General features: G+C 40.6%; 1 pseudogene; it reads right to left on the minus strand.

The window, feature by feature from the left end:
• Nucleotides 1-6,770: 6,770 nt before the first annotated feature.
• Nucleotides 6,771-7,842, minus strand: LOC125171548 (mitochondrial carrier homolog 2-like; annotated as a pseudogene).
• Nucleotides 7,843-11,606: the final 3,764 nt, after the last annotated feature.

Raw genomic sequence — 11,606 nt, forward strand, 5'->3', positions numbered from 1 at the left:
ACATAGAATTAACATAGCTTTGGGAAAAACTGTAGAAATGTATTATTTACTCTATGTAAATGCAAACTGTTTCTGATGCTATTTTTTAATCAGAATATAAAAGAGTATATTTGCCAACTTAATTGGCATGTGTCATGTACCTGAAACCATATTAATTTATTCTAGCAAATATATTAATCATACATAGTACCATGGTTGCAATTAGGGAGACAATTCATTTAAGTTTGCCATAAACTATCATTTTCCAAGAGCCATCTTACTTCTTCTGGGGGCCAGGTGGTCAAATTAAATGGAGATATGGTAGAGTCTTCCATTTCTACAAAAGTTATAGCCTTAACTTTTGCCATCTCCCTATCTGGGGTTGTGATATTAGTTTTGGTTCTTAGATGGGACTGGGGGGATGAAGAAATATTTTCAGAGTCTTCTACTAGGGATTCCCCGTTATGACAGCCCATACCCTAAAGGCCAAGAACCCAAAGTTGGAGTTATGCCAACTACAACATAGGTCAATCCCAACTACACATTTGGAGATCATGAAAATGACTGTTGGGCAGATCAGTAGATCCAGTAGGTTCACTGTAAGCAGGACCTTGGTCGAAACTCCACAAACCTCCATTCAGGAAAACCATGATGATACTTTGAGTATCTTAAGATCTATGTTAACTGAGACCTTTGTTTCCCACAGTCTCCAAAATGTTTGTGATAACTAACTATAAGTGACTATTCAGTCAATGGGTTCTACACCTGAAAAACAATTCAGGTCCAGGATCATAGCAAGACATCAAAGCATATAATTGCCCTCAATTTAGTGTCCATCCATCTCTTTTTCTTCTAACCGTATAAGCTGAGTTGTACCCTTATTGGGTGCCCATCTACTTTGCCCCTAGGCATACTGTGTCCATTAACCATCTCTATTTTTCTGCAGATCAGGCCCCCTTAGGTACCCTATGACTCTGCCACTCATTAAGAAAATTACATCCATCTTGCTTCTGGCAGTTAAGTGGCATTACCTACTCTGTATTGTTTTGGAGTCCTAACATCCCTATTGCTATTATTGAGCCTAATTCTGTAACTTTCCCACTTTCCTAATTCTGTAATCGTTCCTAATGTTAACCCTGTCTTATCGAGGACTTTCCTCACTGAACCTTTTAGTGATGCTGTTGCCCCTCCCGTGAGTGCATTACTTATGACCTTGGGAATGATGTGCCCATTAGTCCTTTCCAGGGTACATAATCATCTGGTGTCTTTTTAGCCTTACATATATATCCATTTAAGCATGCCCATTTCCCTGGGCATTTAATCCCTTTCTCCACTGTCTACCATAGCAATTTTGGCATTTCACCTTCATCTAGCATGAGCCACCTTTTTTCCATGTTTCTAGCATCCATACTAGTGGTGAGTTCACACTGTCTCCTCAGATCTTTGACAGGCTGTTAAATCTTATATTTTGGGAAGTGTCCACAAATCAGTAAACTCTCCTTTATCCAACTGTTCTGCCTGCGTGATGGAGTGGCCTCAGAATCCAGTTTCTGTAATACTCCCTCAGCTACTACCAATACATTATAATTAGGTCTTAAAACTCCTTTAGGTAAGTCTCTTTCCTTCCTTATCAGGCCCAGCATGTCCCCCAACTATGTTATGTTGAAAGTTAACCCTAATGATATAGGCCTAATGACCAGAAAGAAAAATGGGGGCAGATCATGAGGAAGGCACATTCTGCATGCAGGGAAAGACATCTTAATGGTCCTCAAGAAGGAAAGAGTGCTGGCTTTTAATGGAGATGGGCGATCACTTCTGTGAACCAGGAGGATTCAAAGAAGTCAAGGGTTCAAAAGCTTAAATAGCATCTACCCAAACGTCTCCAGCTTGAGTGTCAGTGTTCTATATTTTTGAACCATGGCCCTGATCTTGGCATAACAGAGTTGCTTTGATTCAGCAATTGGCCTTTTCCAATTATTGATATCAGATTAAAACAAAAAAACAAAAATCCTCTGTGTCTATGTGTACAAGTACACATACAGGCACATACATGCCATTGGAGTACACAGGCATTTAAAGAAATTTCTGGAAGGAAACATTTTACCACGGTTAAATATATGGAAGGGAGTATAATGGGAAGTTGTGGAGAGAGGAACTTGAACTATTTACTATACATTCTTCTGTATTTTTTACAAATATTTGTACAATATTTTTAAAGTATTAGAAACATTAGAATGATCATTGCCATAAGAGGAGAGAAATGAAAGAAGTCTTTAGTAATGTTCTTTATTTTCCCGCAAGATGCTTGACCTCACTTGACCTCATCCCTTGGGGAGAGAAGGGATATGTGAAGGCCATTGTGCAATGAACCAGTCTCTTGCTCCTGGAGAAGTGAGGGGGAAAGTGCTTGTTATCTGCAGTCAGCCATATTCTTTTACTTCTCTTCAGAAGGGGTCGAAGAGCTTTGCAACTAAGACCCAGGAACAATGGAAACTGCATCAGAAGCAGAGCAACCTGTGTGCCTGTTAAAGAAAATCATTCAGTTGGGGGTGGTCTGTACATGATACCACAGAAGGAGTTGAATCTCTGCATTAACAACTTTTCTTGGGAACACCTGGCTGGCTCAGTCGGTAGAGCATATGACTCTTGATCTTGGGGTTGTGAGTTCATGCCCCACTTTGGGTGCAGAAAAAGAACAAGAACAACTTTTCTCAGCTTTTTGGTAAGTTTGCAGGATAGAATGTGCCAAATAACTCACATAAATAGAATAAAATTTCTGTCTTTTATAGCTTTTGGTTAGACAGATTTTCAATACATTTGACAAATGTATTTAAGATGGTGTATTTGTTTCCTGCAGCTGCTGTAACAAATTATCACAAATTTGGTGTCTTCAAACAACAGAAATTTATTCTCTCACAGTTCTGCAGGCCAGAAATCCAAAATCAGTTTCACTAAGCAAAAATCAAATCATCAGCAGTGCCACACTCCCTCTGGAGGCTCTACAGGAGAATCCCTTCCTTGACTCTTCCAGTTTCTGGTGGCTGTATGTCTTGGCTTGCAGTCACATCACTCCGATTCTGCCTGTCTTCACATACCCCTCTTTTCTGGGTGTGGGTGTAAATTCCCTCTGCCTCTCTCTTATAAGGACATTGTAGCAAATTGGGCCCACCCATATAATCCTGGATAATGTCTCTATCTTAAGATCCTTGACTAAATCACATTTGCAAAGACCCCCTTTTCCTGATAAGTTAACATTTACAGGTTCCAGGAATTAGGACTGACATCTCTGAGGTCCATTATTCAGTCTACTACCAAGGGACTGATTTAAAACATGTAATACATGTGAAATCAGTTTGTGGGGCTCCGTCTTTTCAAAGACCAATCTGCTTCTAGAACCCAATACTGAGAAACAATGGGAGTTTCATGTATCTTCCAATCAGAAGAAAACTACCATATGAATTAACACACCATAGATAGAGAAAATAATTGGTAATTTCAAATTTGACTTTCCCACCCCTGACCTTCTGAATCAGAATCTTTCCATCTAATTCTTACCCTACCCAAAGGTATAAGAGTAGACACTGATATATAGTCTCCAGTTCAGAGTCAAACTTCTTCTCACATGGGAAACTCCACATAGCTGACTTCTGGGTAATAAGCAGGGATTTGCTTATTTAACCATGTAGGATTCACCGGTCAGGAAGTCAAGCTGGAATACTAGTAAACATTTATTAAACGTTTATTATATCCCCAGTACTGAGTGAATTACCTCACACATATTATCTTATTTCTCAGAGCTAACTTTATTTTTTTAGTTTATTTATTTATTTTGAGAGAGTGTATGTGTGTGCATGCAAGCAAGGGAGAGGCAGAGAAAGAGGGAAAGAAGGAGTCCCAAACAGGCTCTGCACTGTCAGCATGGAGCCCTAACCCGGGGCTCGATCTCATGAACCATGAAATCATGACCTGATCCGAAATCAAGAGGTGGACACTTAACCAACTAAGCCACCCAGTCGCTCCTCAGAGCTACCTTTTGAGGTGGAGTGATTCACTAAGGCTCTTTGGTTGGATCCCGCATAACCAAAAACAGATTTATGAGTAGGCCTCTGGACTGGCTCGTGAATCAGAAGAGCTGCACAAACAGGGTTAGGAAAGACAGAAAGGACAACACTCTGAGGCACTCAGCCACAGCTCTCGGTTCTCTTCTCCGTCTGTGGCCCTATCATCAGATGACTCTACCTACACTGCCTTCTACTGTGGGTTTTCACTGACAATTTGAATTCCAAGCAGAGTTTAATTTGACTCCGCTGGAACAAAGGTACTAATGTTGGCCCTCCCTGAGACAATGCCCACGATGGGCCAGAGGTACATATTCAGTTATAGGGGGAAAAAGAGTGAGCAGGAGGAATGGATCAGACCAAAGTGATAATTGCTTCATAAATAATGTTACCCTCATTTTATAAATGGGAAAAAAAATTGAGCCTCAGAGAATTTGCAGCTTAGTAGCAAGTTGTAAAGCCATAATTTGGACCCACTTCTGCCCAACCTGAAGCCTGGATTCTTAACCACTATTCCCATCTTGGTATCTGCTGAAGCCCAGGAATCAAAGACAGATTCCAAAGCAGTTTCTGCATGAATTTCCAGCAAGAGTTGTGGTATTTCAGCCAATTTGGAGACCCAGGAAAGTAAATGTACAGTGAGAAATCTCTCTGTGCCTATTTTGTGAGCAGGTATTGATTGCAGTGTTGGATAAAATGGATATTTAAAAAAATGTTTATTTTTGAGAGAGAGAGAGAGAGAGGGAGAGAGAGAGAACGCAAGCAGTGGGGGTGGGGGAGTTCAGAGAGAGACACAAACACCCATAGATAGGAAGACAGAGGATCCGAATCAGGCTCTGCACTGAGAGAAGAGAGCCTGATGCACGGCTGGAACACCCAAGCCATGAGATCATGACCTGAGCTGAAGTTGGATGCTTAACTGACTGACCCACCCAGGCATGCCTAAAATGGACATGTTTTATAGCTTAAGTGTGGTTGCAAGAAGGTAAAACCCAACTGTAACAAGCTTAAACCAAACAGTATTTATTGACTCAGGGGAATGGGCAACCTAAGGGAGAAACAGCCTTCAGCAAATCTAGATGCAGTGCCATCAAGACTGGTCCCTCTCACTCTTCATCTTCACGTTCTCCTTCCCTTTGTGTTCACTTCACTCCCAGGTAGACTCTATCTGTGTGAGAACAAAGATGGCCATCAGCATCACTAACAGTCAGCAACATCAAGGAAAAGAACTCTTTTTCTCCCTGCATCCATGGCAATCCTGAGAAAAGATTCTGATTGGCTCTTCATGGATCAGGTGCTAAGTGACAAGCAGACCAATCACTGTGTCCAGAGAAATGGTGTACACATTCTGACATGCTGTTCTAACTCCTGTGTCGATTACTATGGTGGATTACATGGGACCACATGACTGACGGACTCACCAGAATCACACAGAGTGGGCTAAAATCATTTCCTAAAAAAAGAAAGAGAAAGGCTGTTGCAAAAAAATGGGGGTGGAGAAGGAGAGCAGGTATAAAAAAATTGTAAACACATTATAGACAAACGATGGTACACACCTTTGGGCCCCACTTCACCTACTGAATCAGAATATTTCTGCATGATTCTTACACATGCTAAGGTTTGATCCATACTACAGTTTGTAAAATGAAAGGAATTCCAGGAAAGACATTGAGGAAAAATAAGATTATGAGGTGAAAGAAGTAAATCAGAGCTAGAATGAAGAGTAGGTAATAGATGGATGAAATAAAGGGGAGAAAGGGAGAAATAGAAAAGCAAAAACAAGCAATAGCACAAGCAGCATTTGGACAAACAAGGCATGTTCTCAGGAGTCAGTCAACTTTACCTTCATATATCCTAGGGGCTGTTGTATAGAAATCACTTCAGCACAGTGCTGGAAAGAGCCAGGCTTAGGAAGGAGAAAGGCTTGGGTGTGAATTCTCATTTTGCCACTAATCAGCTTTATGAATTTAGGCAGATGACTCATCCTCTCTGGTATCAGTCTTCTGATCTATAAACTGGGGATAATGATATCTTGCTCACAATATTCTCCTGAGGCTCCAGAGACTGTAATGCATGCAAAAATAGTTGTTCTTGTCTTAGATGCCTCCCAGTTCTCTTAACCCTTGCTGCAGAATTAAGACCCAAGAGGTAGGGAAAATTTAGGAAGAGAAAGGCTTGTGCTTAATATGAAGAGCTTTCTAGCAACTTGAGTCACCCTACAACCTAATTAGCTGTGACCTCATTGATAAGGACTGAATGTGTTTCCCCCGACCCCAGATTCATATGTGGAAACCTCAAACCCCAATGTGACTGTATTTGCAGAAAGAGCCTTTATTGAAGCAATTAAGCTTAAATGAGGTTATAAGGGTGGAGCCCTGATCCAATAGGATTAGTGTCCTTATAAGAAGAGGCATCAGAGAGCTTGTTGCCCTTTCTCCGTGGAAGGGACACAGCAAAGAGGCAGCCATTTGCAAGTCAGAAAGAGAGCTCTCACCAGGAACTGATCCCTGCTAGAACCTTGATCTTGGACTTCCCAGTTCCCAGACCTGTGAGAAAACAAACTTCTGTTAAGCCACCAGCCGACAGTGTTTTATTATCACAGCCTGAGCAGACTAAGATCCTCTCCTCACTGGAATTAAAACAAGCTGACAGTCACCTTTCAGAGATACAGAGGGACTTTCCATAGGAGGACAGTAGAATAAGAACAAACTATCTCTAAGTCTATCCCAGGACTTCTCAACCTTGGCTGCATATTAGAATGACCTGGGAACTTTTTATTTTTATTTTCCAAGATTAAATAATTATTTAAAAAAGAATGCCACTCATGGGAGGGAAATCAATGTTGTCTCCCATAATTCTCTGCATCTGGGACTATAGAAATATCACTGTCCCTGCCCCACAGCTTCAAATTAACATTCTCAAGTCACGACAATAACTCTTCCCAAAGGGGACCTTCTGGAAAGACAAGCTATTTCATCAGCTCATATTTCCCTCTTTTTGTAGCATGTACTAGCTACCTATCCAAGAAATATACACTGGGGAGTAAGGAGGGGATCCAAGAAAGCCCCCAGTTGTTGACAGCCACAAGATTAGAGACAAGCACAAAGGAGTAGCTCAACATACTGGTAAAAAGTCCTATGACAGCTTGGGAATAACTTCATTTCGTTCATGGTAGAAACCCCACTGTCTAGTGCATAGGTAACAGAGCAGTGAGTTATAAAGCCACAAGGAAATGATGTCACCTAGGAGTTGAGGAATAAAACCCACAAAAAATCCTAGGATGCCCTCTTCACAATAGAAGGTTACTATGGAGTCACAAATTCCACAGTACTTGGATTCTCTGCCAATGAATTGTACCATAGATCTCAGAGTTGGTCATGTGTAAGGGATTTATGATGATGGTAGCAGCAGAACGAACTGTCATCTCTCCTGAGTTGTATCATTCATAACTTGGTCAAAGGAAGGTGTGACTTCTTTCTGTTCATTTCCAGGGCCTAAATCCTGTAAAACTTTACCATAGACCACAGTTCCAAGGACTCCTGAACACAGTCTTAGAGTCTGTGAACAACTCATGCTTCTCATCTATGCTCCCAATGTGCTGAACATGATAAAACAGACAGGAAACTGACATACTTGCTGCCCCCAAATATTTCGTTCTATTGTTGGAAGAAGAGGCTTATATCCCACCTGGATGAGCACCTTCAAGTGCATGAGAGACTGGGACAGGATAGTGAGGCAGGAGCCCAGGAGCACTTGACAGACCATATTTGCCATGATGGCACCTGGAGATGGACAGACATATGGAACCACCAAGCAACTGAGTTACTCCCAGGTCTGACCTCGGAACTTTTTAAATATACTGATGTGAAAGAAAGAAAGAAAGAAAGAAAGAAAGAAAGAAAGAAAGAAAGAAAAAAGAAAGAAGGAAGGAAAGAAAGAAAGAAGAAATACAAAGGAAAGAAAGAAAGAAAGAAAGAAAGAAAGACAAAGAAAAGAAATACAAAGAAAAGGAAGGAAGGAAGGAAGGAAGGAAGGAAGGAAGGTACTGATGCCCAAATTCTCCCTCCTAGACCAATTAAATCAGGCTTTCTGGGTGTGTGCGTTCTAAAATAGTGTTCCAGGTTACTTTAATGCACAGCCACGGCAAGATTGAGAATCGATACCTTAAGAGATCTGAGACTCTTTCCAGCTCAGAGTTAGTATTAATTTATTGAGACTTACATCTGGTGACCTAAGAAAGGAGTATGTGTCATGAACCCCACTTTGCCAGTACGAAAGAGAGAAAAGAAAGAATTGTGAAGTTAGTTCCCCAAGTCATTAAACAAGCAGATAATGAAGTTGTAATATCTTATCTTTCCATGTATGACCTTTGGAATTCCTAAACTATATTTAACAGTGTAGTAGACATTTGTCATTTTTGCTAGCCAGCATCCTTCCCCTTGTATTGGAAGTAGCTTGTCTTTGGGCCGACTACTCCTTACAATTCTATGGAGTCTTAATAGGACAGTTGATTACAAGGTGCCACATCACAAATTAATCCACCAGACTCTTTCTTTAGGGAGAATGACAGAGGGACTCTAGGTAGGTGGAGCTGTACTATTCCCATGTCACAACTAAGGAAAGAGAATGTATTCCTCAGTGAGACCCTATAGCTCCCTCCTTCCCTTTCTTCCCAACACATGGCTCTCAGCATTTCCTTTAATTCTGTGAGCTATTGAGTATGCTTCCACTAACTTCCTTTTTCCACATAGATGATTCAGAGCTTCTTCCAGTAGCTTGCAGGACTGGTTCAAAATAGGTATCTGGAAGTAAGCACTGCAAGCAACAGAAATCTCAGCCGTGGAAATAGCAGATGTAGGTAGGTACAAGGCAGTGGAAATCCTCCAATTTGGTTGAAAAAGTTGAAGCCAGTTCTTTTCTTGAAATTTCCAATTTTCACATGCATGAGTAAATTTCTTGTTTTGCTCAATCTAGTTCTGATTAAACAAGCTATGTATGCAAAATGCAAGGAGTCACAACAGCAAGGTGTTCCCCTCTTTGTGGTTATTTGGGACATCAGTAGGTTGGGGTTGCCATTGGGTGGGCCTTATAGCACTTTTTTTTAACCCATTAGAGTAGTCTTAATGCACATCAACACCTGGCTGAAACCAAGCCTTTTGCTGTTATAGGCCTCCAAACAATAAATGGGAATTGGAAATTTAGGCCCAGAGTGTAGTACCCAACCAAACTCCCCATCTAAGATTATTGTAATAGAAAGAGCCTATAGAAAGCAAAAAGGCAGAGACAGCAAGTGGACATAATAATAATGATGATGACCACCATTTGTTAAGCCCTTACTGTGAGCCACTGATCTATGATGTCATTTAATCCTAGAAGAGCGATACTGTTATGTTTTGTTTTGTTTTATTTTGTTTCTAAGGTTGAACTGCAGATGCACAGAATTGAATTGATTCAGTCAGTCATTCTTTCCTGTTACTGGCATGATATAATCATCTGTCTAGATATGACCCCTATTTTTTCTTATCTTCTTTATCCCTCATTCCTGAGTATATCGAATATGTGTTGTTCCAATCTATTCTCCATAGACTTACAGATCCACAAAAATATGTAGTGTAGTGTCTGCTTTTAAAATATATATAAATGGATCATACTGCATGTCTAACTCTGCAATTTGCTTTTTTTATTCAGCATTATGTTTCTGAGACCCATCCATGTTGATATATATAGAGAGAGCTAGTTCATCTGTTTAAACTGCTCCATGGTATACTATCATATGGATATACTATAGCTTATCTATATATTTCCCCCTGATAGAATCTATGTATAGATAGATATCTATGTATTTCTCCCTGTTGTTAATTCTTTCCTATTACAAAAAACGCTTCAATGAGTAATCTTGTATATGTCCCTCAATGCATTGGGCAAGAGTCTCTCTAAGATTTACCTAGAAGGAGAATGGTGGGGCTTTAGGCTTCATGCATTTTCAGTTTTAGTAAATCCTGCCAAATTACAGAGTACTTTTGCTAGTTTACACTCCCATCAACAGTATAGGAGAGTTCTTGGGATAGATACTATTATTATCTCCATTTTGCAGATGAGGAAACACACAAAATGTCCAAAGTTAAACACTATCTATCTGAACCACATCTATCTGACTCCAGGTCTACACAACACAATGTCACTACACAATATGCACTCATTAACACCTGGAAATACATTCAGCTGCAAGTGACAGAATCCCCTACCTGTGGCTTAAGTAGCATGAGTATTTATCATCTCACTTAACAAAAACAGTAGAAGGAGGTGGTTCCAGAGTAGCTAAGCAGCCCAGCTATGTCATCGGCAACATGGACACTTTTCGTTTTTAATTTCGCTATCCTCTACTGTCGAGTTATCACCCCCATTTCATTTTCTCTCAGCCTTAGGATGCCTGACATTGCTCTGACACCATGTCTAAGTTCATAACAGTAAAGGGGGGTTGGGGATGCGCAGTGGCACCATGCATGAAGTTCTTCTTGTTCTTTTTTTATAATAAAGGAAAGAAAAATGCCTTCCGTGAATTCCCCACTCACTACATCCTTTACCATTTCTTCTCATTGGTTAGAGCCCACAACTGGTCCAATCTTTGGGCAGAGTGGCATGAGATTATGCCTGGTTTAGATCAACCACAACTCAGCCACAGGGACTACAGAGAGGACTTATCTTTTTAATACCAATCCATCTCCATGTCTCAAATCTGTTCTGTCAGCAAAAAAGAAAGACATTGGCTGTTGGATAGCAAGTTGGTTTTCTTTCATCTTTGACATTTTCTTCTCAATTTTTTTTACTGGCTTCTCCTCCTCACTCAGTAGTTAAATACTTGCTTCACCTTGGGACTCTTCTCTTCCCAAAATAGTTAAGAGAGGACTCACAGATGGCCAGCAGGTCAAAATTGAGTTTGTGACCCCTGCTGTATACCCTCTCCCTATGTTGACAGCATCCATTTTCATGGTTTCATATACCATCTACATATTGATAACTCCTAAATTTGTATCCCCAGTTTCTTCTTTCTTGAGCTTCATATTCATATGTAACATAGCCTCTTTAGAGATTCCTCAGACATATCAAACTCAACATGTCCAAAACTGAGCTTTTTACCCGCCACCCAGACTTGCTCTTTCTTTTCTGGTACAGTCCATCTCCAAGAATACGATTCCCTTCCACTAGAGTCACCCAAGTCAGAGACCTGTTTCACTTCCCACACAATAGCTCTCAAGTTTGTTTGCTTTTCTTCATCTGTACTGCAAACACCTTAATCTAAAACTGCTAGTAGAGAGGCGCCTGGGTGGCTCAGTTTGTTGAGCATCTGGCTCTTGGTACAGGCTCAGGTCATGATCTTACTGGCATGAGAAGAGCCCCACATCCAGCTCTGCACTGACAGCATGGAGCCTGCTTGGTATTCTCTCTCTCTCTCTCTCTCTCTGCTCCTCCTCCACTCTTGAGAGCTCTATACCTCTCTCAAAATAAATAAATAAACTTTAAAATAATAAAACTGCTAGTAGAAACTTTGTGGTATATCTCCAGACCAGC

Source organism: Prionailurus viverrinus, chromosome C1, assembly GCF_022837055.1.
Source record: "Prionailurus viverrinus isolate Anna chromosome C1, UM_Priviv_1.0, whole genome shotgun sequence".
Taxonomy (NCBI): domain Eukaryota; kingdom Metazoa; phylum Chordata; class Mammalia; order Carnivora; family Felidae; genus Prionailurus; species Prionailurus viverrinus.